Here is a 16325-nt window from a genome sequence, read left to right on the forward strand (position 1 = left end):
ATATCAGTAGCTACTTTTTGATAGTTCACTTATGTGGCACAGCTTCAACTGGATAATTGTCATACGATTTGCTTCATAAATTCACAACTGTATACCGTTTCAAACTAAAATAATCATTGTTTTATCTAAAGTCATATTCACAAAAGGCAGTTGAAAATTTGCTCTATGTTTCGGTCAAAATCAAGTCACATTAGGCATCTTTAATATTAAGCGATGACAATCAAATATATTTATTGTCATACAGCTTTACCTTCTTTACCTCTACTATGACTATAAACTAAGGATCCATTTTAGTAGAGAAACCATTTAATTCTTAATATTTGTATAACTGGTGCAATTTGTAAAATACATGCAGAGTTCTATAGACTTTTCGGGCAATGTACAATGTAAAATGTTTTTAATGCACTTTATTGTAAAGCTAAGATTTTAATTAGTGAACCATTAACATGAAGCAATGTAATCTCAACCTATCAGTAAATACTATCATATCCAATATCAGGTTAAGGCTGTGACAGGAACCTATCAGTAAATACTATCATATCCAATATCAGGTTAAGGCTGTAGCAAGAACCTATCAGTAAATACTATCATATCAAATATCAGGTTAAGGCTGTAGCAGGAACCTATCAGTAAATACTATCATATCCAATATCAGGTTAAGGCTGTAGCAGGAACCTATCAGTAAATACTATCATATCCAATATCAGGTTAAGGCTGTAGCAGGAACCTATCAGTAAATTCTATCATATCCGATATCAGGTTAAGGCTGTAGCATTAACCTATCAGTAAATACTATCATATCCAATATCAGGTTAAGGCTGTAACAGGAACCTATCAGTAAATGCTATCATATCCTCTATCAATTTAAGGCTGTAGCAGGAACCTATCAGTAAATACTATCATATCCAATATCAGTTAAGGCTGTTGCAGGAACCTATCAGTAAATACTATCATATCCCATATCAGGTTAAGGCTGTAGCAGGAACCTATCAGTAAATACTGTCATATCCAATATCAATTTAAGGCTGTAGCAGGAACCTATCAGTAAATACTATCATATCCAATATCAGTTTAAGGCTGTAGCAGGAACAGAGTCAAAGCTTATGGTTTGTGATGATATGTTGTTCACCAGGGTGAACACAATATTTGTTTTTTTAAAGATTGAGATAAACCATAGCTGTGTCAAGTTTGGTTGCGATTTCTATAGAATGTTTTATCTACTATGATTGTGCCGCTGTATCGTATAATGTAACTTCAGGGAAACTGCCAATTTTCTTTTGTGAGCGGAAATTTATCGATATGATTAAAAAGATGTGCCCCCTTGTCCAATCAAAATCAAGAGAATATATTGTCCTTCGAAATGTCGCCAATTAGTTAATTTCTTTGACAGAACTAGCCTGAAGATAAGTTTGGTATCACAAGGAATTTGTTGATGCTGATATTAAAGCGTATGTTCTCTGCTGTCTCAGAATAAAGATATGTAGCACACATTTAGAGCTGAAAACTAGGCTTAACATATAAAAACCAAGTTTTTTCGTTTCTAAACTATAACTATTGAGAATACAAGCCCTACCTGTGTGAGTATTTGGCACACAATATAAAGTAAATATATCCCTCCCGCTCTTGTGATTGTGTACGTATATAGATTAACTTTAAACACCAATACTGTTCTCTTTGTACCTCGAACTAACAAAAAATTGTAAAGGAATATGCACTAATTGCCACCAACAGCAAAGAGCGTACTCAGAGATGTGATTCAGACATAAAGTTCAAAATTCCATTCCCTAGTTATATTATTGGAATGATGTGCAAAAAATGTGTTATTGCGGACTTAATATTTTCAGTTTAATGATTAGAAATATTTGTATTAAAACTAATCGGCCTATTTTAATGAATAACCGCTTCTGCTGGTTCTATGACTGGTCTGATTTACACGGTCCTTTCATTAAATTATTGGCTATGTTTCCTTGACACCGATGCAATCGGAGTGAAATGTGCCTCTCCTTCTAGTTTGGGCAGGAATCGCGACGCCTTTATATCTAGTCATACACTATACTACCTGAGTTATACATGCTATAAGAATGTATTTATTATAGTTCGTGGCACCTAATCTCTGAACAATAAAAATAGTTGATTGCAATGTTTATTGTAAAACTATGAATAGCTATTCGCGTACAAGTGACCAACGCAACTGCTTGCTTAAATGGACAAGATAATTTCTCAGTTTATTTTTAACATTTTCTTTTCCTAACTGATACAATTGGATCGGGCTGCACATTCTTACACTTAGAAAACACGTTGACTGCAAAGGATGCACATTATACGGAGAAAGAACTAAATGATATTGCATATATATATGTATGTATGTATGTATGTATGTATGTATGTATGTATGTATGCATGCATGTATGTATGTATGCATGCATGCATGTTGTTGTTATAGGGTTTAACGACATTTTTCAGCACACAATACATGGCGGCCAGTATTAACGGTGGAAGAAGAACCCGGGAAATCCCAGAAAGAACCACCGACCCTCGAGAAGCTACTAGCAAGCTTTCTCACATACCCACATTGGCGGAATCCGAGAATTGAACCCACGCAGACACAGAGGAGATGGCAGTGAGCCGTAACGGAAAGCGCTTTAGACCACTCGGCTACTCGGGGCCCCTTGTCTGTATGCATGCATGTATGGATGTATGTATGTATGTATGTATGTATGTATGTATGTATGTATGTATGTATGTATGTATGTATGTATGTGCGCATGCAATCATGCATGCATGTACGTATTTGTGTATGTATGTGCGTACGTAAGTGTCTATGTATGTATGTATGAATGTACCAATGTATGTATGTATGTATGTATGCATGTATGTATGTATGTATGTATGTATGTATGTATGTATGGATGGATGGATGGGTAGATGGATGGATGGATGGATGGATGAATGTATGTATTTTGGTATGTATGTATTTATATATGTATGTATGTGTTGTTTGTGCTTGTATCGCTAGTCTTCTGCGTATGATAGGATATGAATTGTTGCTAGAGTAACTGCTGAAGGTAAAAATCTTGAAAACTCCAGTAAAAACTACTGACCGAAGATAAGTTACTGGTAATATTTTGACATACCAAACATGGCTAAACGAAAATTGAAAACGCAATGATTATATGTATGTTTGTATGCATGTACGGATGGATGGATCGATGCATGCATTCATTTATGCAAGTGTGTAGGTACGTACGCATGCATCCGTGCACGTACGCACGCTTGAATGCGTGCTCGTACGTATGTACACATGTGATACCTTATTGATATGAAAGTTCACCTATTTTCAATTGCTTTGCTTCAGACTCGTATGTCTTTGCATTTCCAATATTTTTGTTGTACATTCAATATTTAATAACGTGAACCTCGTACCTTTATTCATGTTTCGAGCTGATTGTTCTTTACTGCAAGTCGTACAAACCTTAAATAAAAAAATCCAAAAGTTACATGTTGTCTATTTTTATGGTATATGACGGTTCTATACGATGTCATTTTTTTCTGCAGCTAAATGGTAGTATCATATCCCTGAATACTTAGAAAGTATATTCTTTCCAGTGTAAATCATTGCTTATCGCCATTTAGAACAATATATAAATTATATTACAGAATACACTAGCTAGATTGCTAAACCTCAGACTCGCAATCCAAGGGTCGCGTGTTCGATAAGTTCTCAAGGCAACACAAGTCTGCTGCATTATTATATCTTTGGAATTACGTTTATCTTTCATTTTCCCAATATGATGTGCCCAATAATGGATTAAAAAGTGGCCGTAAGAAAACAACCGATTTCCTCCTTTTTATATAGCCTAATCACTAACTTTATGTTTTATTTTCCGTAAGAAAATAACTATTTCACTGGAAATTGTATATACGGTGCATATCATTAGCAGATAAGACTTAATTGAGACTCCTGTGTGTTGCCTTTCCGTAGGATATGGACCCTGGGGATACATGACCTTTACTCTACCGTGTATACACGGAAACATCGTTAAAGAGCTACTTTATTTCTTGAGACATTGAATCATATTATATATTTATCAAATGTTTTGTAAAACACATCGACAACGTCGGCAAAAAGAGGGCAACATTTAGTAGAAAATTCTTTATATTCTGAGAAAGACACTGTGTTAACCTTCAAAGTCAGCTATATCGAATTAACAATATAAACGCGACTGGCGAACGAAGAATGCAGAGACCTATTCACAAAGACGCATATGACCGTTCAAAAGTTCTTGGACAAAAGCGAGGACAATCACTAACAACACCACGCATGCGCATTATTTATGTGGGTCTAAGTAAATCTTGAAGAATATTAATATAAGATGATTGACTGATCGCGAAATAGACAATCGAAGAGGAACAAAAACTCAAGGGAACCGTTATACTCGCACAATATAAGCGCATGTTTAACGTTGTAGTTGTTACTTGTTTACTTGCTAACGCGACCATTTATGGCACAGAAGATGCTATACTTATTATGACAGTAAATGTTGTTGGCATGCTAGTGGCATTTGATGTTTGGCTTACAAGACTAGTACGTCGTTTGTCTTTCGACTCTGGTAAAATATATTGTTTGCATTCTGCATTCGCGAATAATGTATATATGGAAAATAATCATGTAATCACACTGAAAGCACATGCGCATGGGGCTTTTGCCGCACGAGGAGCTGATATGCAATTGCCCGGAACGAATTCAACTCACCCGTGCGATCGTGTCTGTGACTTACTGCTGTATGTTGCAGGGAAACGTTCTGCGGTAATGAAGGACCATTCGCAGAGATGTAGCTTGGTTCTTAAAGCCCCTTTTCATACTACTGCTTATTTAACCGTGTGTTGTATTCTGTGTCTGTTGCATTGGCTTCTGATTATCGCTTATCATTTTACTCACCATTGCATTAGCATTCTCCAACTTTCTTTAAGCAGATGTTACAATCTCATTGTGAGTTAAAACTGTACTTTCTGGTACCTTGTCGTTTTCAACATTTTCTGCCAAACCAAGAAAAGTTTCAACATACCCTATACAATTTCGCGGCATACCCAATTGTGGCCTAACGTTTATATGATTTATTTCTTGAAGTTACATTCTCTGCTGATTTTTGAACAATACCACCTTGTTCAGTTTGAATTCCCATACATTTTATAGCGATATTTGCTTTTTCTTAAACATTTATCCTGTCTGCTTTTTGTTCAATTTATCAGAAACATTTGGTATATGTTGTCTTTGACATATGTTTTAACTAATGTTTTTATCTACTTACAAGTATTGTTCAAACCAATAACGCTTGGTTTTCTTACTCAACAAATTTGTCAGGGGTTCAGCAATGATATTGAGATTCAAGCACAAATTACGATGGTATCCTTTCATCGCATCTGTTGCTTTTCACTAATCGGAACACTCAATTCAAAGATATCCATGTCATTACTATCTACAGGTTTAACCTGTCCATGCCCCATATTATCCTCTAGGAATGTAACAAAAGCACAATTAAACCCGCTTGTAGATATATTAATTGTCATATTTGTATCGATAAGTTTGTCAAAAATATTGTCTCTAAGTGATCTTTCCAGGTGTCGTTGTAGATGATGGCATGGAATAAGTAAGCATGACAATTATGTAGACTAAATGTAATCACGTTCACTAAACGTTGGAAAGTACAAAGAGAGCCTTTCATGCAGAACATAATACACTTATATTGATGAAGTTGACATGGAGTCATACATTCCGACATTTCCTTTTCTTCAGTGGAATTTTCCAGATTTCTTTCTAAAGGTCAACTTTTGTGAAATACTTTGCATTTCCAATAGTGTAAATGCTGTCATAGATTCATGGCAATAGAACTAGATCTGATTTAATCACACTAATAACTTACATATATATAACTTACATATATGCTGAAAGTATTACCTGGTTTCGGTACAAGGGGACACATTGAACTCTAGCTACATGTACTTGGTTTTATGAAATAATTACATAGCAAATACAGAATTGGTTGTTCCAATCTCAAACATTCCTGCTTGAGAGGGTTTATCATGTTCAGATGTTGATTTTCAAACGTGGAATCTACCAGTTCAACGTCATGGTCGAGTTCAGTTGTTCTTGTAGGAAGATATGGAAACAGGTTTTCATATTGAAGTTCTCCATATATTGGACTGAATAGCTGGATGAGTCACTCAAGCATAAATTGCTGAAAAAGTCCAGACATACAATTTGACCCTTAATCAGGATGGGTAGATTAGAAAGCTACATTATGTTAAAAAATGTTTACTGTGATCAGTATATGTTTATTGATCAATACGAGGAGCATAATTGATATCATTAGAAGACTGTCCAATACACTTGTCAGCTAAAGAAATATTTTTCCGATCAAACAAAGTTTACATGTAGAATAACCACAATCTTATCTCCACCTCCGTCAGGATTACTGTTTTTGTTTTCAATTTGTAGCAGCCATACATAATGTGCACTTTATAACTGCACTAGAAGAAACATTTTCAAGACTTTGACCTAATGGTTATCGAAGTAAAGTAAAGTATTTATCAGATCATTATCAGTAATTATGCTGTACTGAGAGGGAATTGAATATGTCAATATTTTTTCCTTTAGAAAGGATGTATTAACCTGCTACTTTTAGTAATTGTATCCTTTTTACAATGAGTCTAACTGTTCATGTGTAGGAATTGAAACAAGGTTCTACACTTGAAATTATATAACAAAAGCTTTCTGTTTTACTATATGTTTCTGGACTGGGAAAACACCAAAACGAGTGAATTAAATTTGACAACAACATTTTCTGAAATAGTTTAGGGAAATTCGTATCCCGGACGAATATTCAATTTTCTATTACGACGCCTTGGCTTGAAAACAAGTAACATAAAAGAGTGAGAGGCAACACTCTTTGTAAAATTCAACAAATGATGTATTTCCTTAGAATTCAACATGAGATTGTAAACTAGGGAGCATATGGTATTGCGATTTAAATAACCTCATAAAATCATAGAATAACGGACTCAAGTCCTATTTATTAAAGTTTTGAATTAATTTTACTGGAAATCCGAATTTAATATAATGCTAGAATTGTTGATATGCCTGTAGTGGCCCGTGTAGTGATGATGTGCAAATAAACTTTTGTTGGACCACAATGCTACAATCCAAGAATATACCCATATTTGGAATTTCACTACAAATTTAAGTTTCTCTTTAAAAGAATGTTATTTTTGAAGAGCACTTTGTATTTCAATTGAATACATATTTTGAATATATAAATTCCTGTCGAATCCAATTAATGTACACAACATTAATACAACTGATCCTGCAAAGATCTTACAGCACGAATTAATACTTTCTAGAAAACAATATTATATATATTCTCTACATGACCGCTCGTCAAAGTTAGCATTATATAAAGGAAAATTATTACGTAATGCAAAAAAACCCCTCAGAAACGGTTCATACTCTTTTCAAGATAGAAATTTGGTTATTAGTATAATAGCTCTTAGGAAATGTGTCATTCAGAAAGTAGAATACATTAGGTAGGCCTTGCCTGTAAATATAGGGAAATTCAATAACCTAGACCAACACCCAAATAAATATGCTTACTTATATTAATAATCATTCTAGAATTAAACACATACACACAAATATGTTTTTAAATATGCATTAGTTGTTGACAGCATTTAAAAAATCAATGATTTAGGTAAAGTAAAACATTTACATGATTTTGGACATGGTCAAGTTTTACAATGTTACATGATCAATATTATATAATGAAATAAAATAAAATAAATCTATATAACTGTCTGCCTAGAGGAATAGCAGACTAACCACTAAGAATATAATTTCAGTGGTTTTCGATCTATGTATATATCTATCCATCTATATCTGTATATCTATCGAGAGGTATAGCAGAATAACAAATTAGATAATTATTGCATTGGTTTAGATCATTTCCACACAAATATTAGCCCCAAATCCCATGGCAATTCGTTCCCACCCTTGGTCATCATACCATCAACATTCTCCCTAGAAAATTGGCTCCCACCCTCCGTCATCATAACATATGCATTTACCAAAGAAAATTCCGCATCACTCTTTGGCTTCATAAGGTCCGCATTTTCCACGTCATAAATATGTTATCTTTTTGGGTCCCCTTGTCTCGACGTGATTTTACGGTTCCGTTTGTTGGTGATTTGTGCGCAGAAAAATGTGAACATTTGTTGTTCACCATATAATCTCATCAAGTGTTGAAAAGTCCGAAATAAATCTGTTTCGTTAAGTTTTTACTTGCTTTTTAGCAATCACGATTTGAATTTGAAAGGAATAATAACATGATGATGTGCAGATTCATAGTAATGTGGATATTTATGATTCAACTATCTCATATCGCTTTGCGAAGAAGTCCGAAATCGATATCGTTTTTAGAGAGTTTCTACTTTTTCAGCATCAGTGATACGGGAATGGGATGGAATCATATTTTATGCATTTGTTTAATACATAAATTGGTTTCCGATGGCGTCTTTGTGTGTCACTGTGGTCACACACGTTGATTTCGCAAAAATCACACGTAGAAGAATGTGGATAATATTTTATTTGTCAGTTTTATAAGATCACGTGTTCAAAAGTCCGAGAAAAATCTATTTCACTAGAGAGGCTTTGACGTTTCAACATTGATGGTCTGAATTGAAATGGGACAAAATACAAATGAATGATTATGTGCAGATGCTCGATAATTTTATCACCAGATAATTTATTTACAGATGATTATATGCATAGTGATTCCCATATAGCGTGTGATTCCACTTAACATCTTCTAGTTTGTTATCAGGCATTGTTTGTAAATAGCGATCGTGGCAGGGTTGTCTTGAAGTTCATCTGGTTGTGGCTATGAGTGTCTCGTGACATTTTAATTAGCCACCTATCACATTGGGTTCAATCACAAATCAAAATCTGTATATGATTCCACTGGTTCTTGATTTTGACGTCTTGTGTTCTCGTTTGCAGCATCTTAGTATGGATCTTTTGTTGATATCATAGGTCGTCTCACATGTGGACATTCTTGTTCCTAATCCGTTAACAAAACGATGGAGATCATTGGTCTGTTCCTATTGTTGCGTAGTCTCACTCATCCTCTTCGAGTATTTCAGATATAAAAACCGGTTTTGCTCCAGAGACTGCAATTGCATATTTGCATTAGTATCAGACACTTTTACCCTTTAGTGGTCTTATTAGAAACTGTATCATGTCGAAGACTCTGTCAAATATAGGGTTGGTGCACTGATCAACTATATGTTAACAGCGTTATAATGTCACTATGAGCGTGAATCTAAGTTTCGTTAAGTTTTTACTTGCTTTTTAGCAATCACGATTTGAATTTGAAAGGAATAATAACATGATGATGTGCAGATTCATAGTAATGTGGATATTTATGATTCAACTATCTCATATCGCTTTGCGAAGAAGTCCGAAATCGATATCGTTTTTAGAGAGTTTCTACTTTTTCAGCATCAGTGATACGGGAATGGGATGGAATCATATTTTATGCATTTGTTTAATACATAAATTGGTTTCCGATGGCGTCTTTGTGTGTCACTGTGGTCACACACGTTGATTTCGCAAAAATCACACGTAGAAGAATGTGGATAATATTTTATTTGTCAGTTTTATAAGATCACGTGTTCAAAAGTCCGAGAAAAATCTATTTCACTAGAGAGGCTTTGACGTTTCAACATTGATGGTCTGAATTGAAATGGGACAAAATACAAATGAATGATTATGTGCAGATGCTCGATAATTTTATCACCAGATAATTTATTTACAGATGATTATATGCATAGTGATTCCCATATAGCGTGTGATTCCACTTAACATCTTCTAGTTTGTTATCAGGCATTGTTTGTAAATAGCGATCGTGGCAGGGTTGTCTTGAAGTTCATCTGGTTGTGGCTATGAGTGTCTCGTGACATTTTAATTAGCCACCTATCACATTGGGTTCAATCACAAATCAAAATCTGTATATGATTCCACTGGTTCTTGATTTTGACGTCTTGTGTTCTCGTTTGCAGCATCTTAGTATGGATCTTTTGTTGATATCATAGGTCGTCTCACATGTGGACATTCTTGTTCCTAATCCGTTAACAAAACGATGGAGATCATTGGTCTGTTCCTATTGTTGCGTAGTCTCACTCATCCTCTTCGAGTATTTCAGATATAAAAACCGGTTTTGCTCCAGAGACTGCAATTGCATATTTGCATTAGTATCAGACACTTTTACCCTTTAGTGGTCTTATTAGAAACTGTGTCATGTCGAAGACTCTGTCAAATATAGGGTTGGTGCACTGATCAACTATATGTTAACAGCGTTATAATGTCACTATGAGCGTGAATCTAAGTTTCGTTAAGTTTTTACTTGCTTTTTAGCAATCACGATTTGAATTTGAAAGGAATAATAACATGATGATGTGCAGATTCATAGTAATGTGGATATTTATGATTCAACTATCTCATATCGCTTTGCGAAGAAGTCCGAAATCGATATCGTTTTTAGAGAGTTTCTACTTTTTCAGCATCAGTGATACGGGAATGGGATGGAATCATATTTTATGCATTTGTTTAATACATAAATTGGTTTCCGATGGCGTCTTTGTGTGTCACTGTGGTCACACACGTTGATTTCGCAAAAATCACACGTAGAAGAATGTGGATAATATTTTATTTGTCAGTTTTATAAGATCACGTGTTCAAAAGTCCGAGAAAAATCTATTTCACTAGAGAGGCTTTGACGTTTCAACATTGATGGTCTGAATTGAAATGGGACAAAATACAAATGAATGATTATGTGCAGATGCTCGATAATTTTATCACCAGATAATTTATTTACAGATGATTATATGCATAGTGATTCCCATATAGCGTGTGATTCCACTTAACATCTTCTAGTTTGTTATCAGGCATTGTTTGTAAATAGCGATCGTGGCAGGGTTGTCTTGAAGTTCATCTGGTTGTGGCTATGAGTGTCTCGTGACATTTTAATTAGCCACCTATCACATTGGGTTCAATCACAAATCAAAATCTGTATATGATTCCACTGGTTCTTGATTTTGACGTCTTGTGTTCTCGTTTGCAGCATCTTAGTATGGATCTTTTGTTGATATCATAGGTCGTCTCACATGTGGACATTCTTGTTCCTAATCCGTTAACAAAACGATGGAGATCATTGGTCTGTTCCTATTGTTGCGTAGTCTCACTCATCCTCTTCGAGTATTTCAGATATAAAAACCGGTTTTGCTCCAGAGACTGCAATTGCATATTTGCATTAGTATCAGACACTTTTACCCTTTAGTGGTCTTATTAGAAACTGTGTCATGTCGAAGACTCTGTCAAATATAGGGTTGGTGCACTGATCAACTATATGTTAACAGCGTTATAATGTCACTATGAGCGTGAATCTAAGTTTATTGGCTTGCCCTGCTCTCGTCAATTTATTCAAGGGGCTTGACATAGCGGCTAAAGTTGGTACGAACTTCATGTACAACCCGACTAACCAAAGGCGAGATAGAAACAGTTTCTTTGTTTCCGAGCTAGACTCATCGCTGACTGCCTGGATTTTAATTGCCATGACAGACTTAACAGACTGACAATATTGTCCGTACTATATTGCACTTGGATTTCCTCGTTCTGCTATTGATTTGTTGAATTTGTCGAAAAAGTTTATTAAAGCTGTACAATCATATTCCTGGGAATATTCGTAAACAAGTAGATCGTCAACGTAACTAAGTTTTGAGATTGACGGTTACGTATGGCCTTATCTGCGATTGGCTCCTGCAATATTCTTTAACGAGATCCAAATTTGGAATATTGGTGCATTGCCAATTTTGAAAACATTCCATATATTTATGGCATCGGTGTGACATCAAAAACAATTTTTTTACAAACTATGTACACCACATGTTTTTATCCACCTTTCCCTTTTTTCCACTAGCACCACACCGATCCGGCTGCTTAAATGGTCTAAGAGCACGACTCAGATGCGGAGTTCTTGAGTTCATACCAAAATCGTATTAAAAAAATGATACTAGCTGCATACCTCGCTTGTTGTTGAGCTTTGAGAGCTTAGTGTTAGGACTGGTCTGCCTGGTGTCGGGATATTGTGGTACGTTAGAATATGATGATTCAGGTATGTGGCCTGATCCCTCAGGGCGGGACATCGCCATAAACTGCACAATGCAGATATCGTAGCGATCTGACTGGAAACTTATTAAAGCTACGTTAAAAATCCGAATCACACACACACACACACACAAACACACACACATTCATTAACACCATAGGGCTGTGGTGAATTCGAATTTTTGACTCTGATGTACGTAATTTCCTTTCAAGTTTTGAAGTTCTGAAGATCTATTTAAAATCTCCCTGCTTTGTTAAAACTGATATTCAGAAAACTCTACACACGTACTGATCCAATATACTACTTTTCACCCCATTTCGTACTCTAGTGTAATCGGGTCTGTTTTCGGTCTTTGTCATGGAAGAGTACATAATATTTATATACAAGGTTTTTACTCTCTGTTCTTAGACAGGGCAATATAAAGCAGCACTATAAACACATTTTGTAAAACTCAACGAATAATTAAATTATTTAAGTTAGAAAAAAACTAGAATTGAAGAGAAACCTACAGTATTATGAACTAACTCTAAAACAGTCCTAGATATGTATGTCACAGGAATGAATTCCAGGTCCCGATTGTGCTAATATACCACCAATATTCTGAAACATGCTAAAGTGACAACATTCTTGTTTTATCAGAATGGCATTATACCTCTTTTAAAGAGTTCACAGTAAGATGAAATTCGCAGTGGAGTTAGAGAGAGAGACGCCATCAATGTAAATATAACTTATATTTTCGGATCTGTGCAGATTGCGATGTTCTAATTCGTTTTATTCTATTTTCGTGACTTTATTTTTGTCGGACGATTACATCCTTGATTATGGAGAATACGCTTACTGTCCATATCAGCTACCTAACACGCGTATAATTAAATGATTTTGATCCGAAGAATCATGGTTTACTTTCAATATAACGTGTTAGACTAACATTATTAAGTCCTAAAAAATTATTTGGAAATGTTTACTAAGTATCATGAAAAGACTGACAAAGCTAAGCAAAGGAAAGTCAAGTTTCTTAATATGCGAAGTTTTGGTGTCGTGGCATATAAATAGATGCATTTACACTCGGGCTACAAAATGCATACTCTAAGATATTAATGCTTGATTTCGATTTATTTCTTTGTTTCTGCGTGAAATAATGTGCGAATTGCCAAGCCATGTTTATTACATAGATCACATCAAAATAACTCTTATAAGTCTGATTCTAACTCAGTTCGTTATGTTACACTTCGTTATATTCATATCTGCGACTCTAAGTTTATTGGGCTGTAACAACCTTGTTGTGGGAGAATATTCTCAGTGTCGACATCAGCTACCAACCTGACGTACAATTAAATGATTTTGACCAGAAGAATATTGATTCACTTTCAACATATATTTTAGACAATTTTTGAAAAGGTCAAATAATTCATTAGAAATTTGTGCTTAGTTTGATGTCAGTGGGACATTTTTCTCTGAGTTAGACTGAAATACGATGTCTCCATTGTTATCGCCATACTCATAGGTTTGTGAATATACAAATTCATATGCCACAAGTAAACACCATGACAATCATTTCAAGACAGAGGAAAGCAAGACAATTGTGGCAGATATAACTTAATTATATGTGTTTATTAACAAATGTGTATACATATTTATTCATACCAAAAGTCATTTTCGAAGGTTTAATTTTACACCATTATGGCAAAACCATATCCGAAAATAAACCCATTGATTAGTGCCTTTGAAATATACCAGTACAACCCTTTGGTTTTATAGTCAGATATTATATGAAAACTGTTTGATATTTGCATTAACAAAAACTATTCAATGTAATAACGGGTTTTAATTTGTGCTGTGCTAGGAACAATGACATTTTCATTGACATACCATATCTTACATGTCGAAAGCACACTCTGATTCCATGATAAAAAAATACTATTCCTCGTGTCTTTAAATACTTGGCTTATAGCATAGACAACATCGACAAATATTCGAACCAAGTGGAAAGCAGACTTGCGATGTCTTTAACTACTTGGCTCATAGCATAGACGTCATTAGCACAGAAAACAAATCATATTACTTATTGTCATGCACGGTATATATGTATTAGAACGAACCCCGTTTCATGGTTTGATTCTACTAAAAAGGACTTTGAGTGAACTTCTGAATTTGTTTTTCTGGATGAATATTGACGTAAAAATCTCCGACATTTTGCGTTTTGTTTATTCAGAAATTAACAATTTCAGCTGAGATTTAATTAAAAGTACAGAAAGTACTGTTTGGCAGCTTGATCTAAGAGACTCAACAAATCAGATGATTAGGAACTTGCTCAGTTGTAGCCTGTAGGCAAAATCTTATAGACTAGAATCCAAGCAACTCACCGTCCATGCTAGATGCAATGTTTACATAGAAAAGTCAATTCGGTATCGAATAAAAGGAGATCTAAAACAGTAAAATATAATGTTTTAGTTGGAATTAGTGTAATTTTGCTTGCAGGCCGTGCACATAAGTTGACAAATAAACTTAGGAGAGTCTACGTATAAAGTGGAGAGGTTCATGCAAGTTCAGTGTGATATCCATGCAAACATGATCAGACGCAGATTGAAAACGAGATTTAAGTTGTTTAAGTGTCTTTGTGCCACCGAGATATGAAAAAAGAGAGACAGACAGAACAAAGAAAGAGATCTATAAATATATTAGTGTAAAGGGTGTGCCAGTGAATACCTGGATAATGTCCACCGTTTTGTTGCACATATATGGGATCATATCATTATGCCTATCCCTACTCAACGAACACAATTCGCATTTAAGGAAAATAACTGGTGAAAAGAACAGACGAAACGCATGACTTGGAGATATCTACAATTTACATGGTATTCAACAATATTTAACTCCTCCAGTGTGCATTATCTGCTTTAAAATCAAACAGTAGCAGCAGGAACAGAGAGAGACAGAGTGAGAGAGGGAGGGAGAGATAAATAGATACTCAATTTAGTTTTCATTGATGAAAAGCTCTACTTTCAGGCAAAATATTCCTTAAGGCTTTATATATCAGGAGCTCCAATTATCCAAAGTTTGCGAGATGACTGAAAGTAAAGGAAGCAACGAGAGAGAGAGAGAGCAATGACCATATATAATAACATTTTCTCGTAGGATTTTCGTAGGCCTTTGTTAACCTCAATGGTGTTGTACTAAATAGTATGTAAATTTAACAAGCTCACAAAGCACAACAAATATTCAGTTTCAAATCTGAATAGAGAAAGGGAGAGCTAAACGAAATTACGTAATTTCATTACACCAGAGAGTGAGTGTACCATCTTATGCAGTAGATTTATATCAATATATCGTGTTTACAAAATGGCAGCTGATATTTTAAACAAGTAACATTAGTCAAAGATAATGTGTGTACCAAAAACAACTATCCACAAAACCAAAACAATATTTAAATAATTGATATGTGAATATAATAAATAAATAACACAACATGCACCACACGAAATGCTTTTATTGTGTGGAATAATTTGCTTGAATTATAATGCTCCAATGAGCTAACGCACTGGGTATGACTAATAAATACGCCCAGAACGTTAGAATAGCAATATCAACTTAAATGCGGAATAAACTGTTATGTGGGTGGATAGGGGTTTCATAAAATATGTACGAATCTCCAGTCAAGCTGTCAAACAGTACTTTCTGTTCTTTTAATTACATTTCAGCTGCAATTGTTAATTTCTGAACAATCAAACACAACATGTCGGAGATTCGTACATATTTTATGAACCCTATCCGCCCACATAACAGTGTATTCCGAAATTAAGTTGATAATGATATTCTAACGTTATGGGCGCATTTATTAGTCATACCAAGTGCGTTAGCTCATTGGAGTATCATAATTCAAGAAAATTATTCCATACCATAAAAGCCTGAAGCTTTCCAATTACATGTATTTTCATTTGCAAGGTCATGCCTGCGAAATGATATAATGCACATTGAACAGTGCTTTTCTTATCCAATAATGCCCATCAGCATTTGCCCATTAAGATTTCATGTTTATAATCTGTAGCGAAGATCAGTGAATTTGCAGATTTCCTCACACCATATATATGTTGCACAACATTTATTAAGATT

This window comes from Sinohyriopsis cumingii, unplaced genomic scaffold (assembly GCF_028554795.1).
Source record: "Sinohyriopsis cumingii isolate HCF-2022 unplaced genomic scaffold, ASM2855479v2 utg000452l, whole genome shotgun sequence".
NCBI classification, from domain to species: Eukaryota; Metazoa; Mollusca; class Bivalvia; order Unionida; family Unionidae; genus Sinohyriopsis; species Sinohyriopsis cumingii.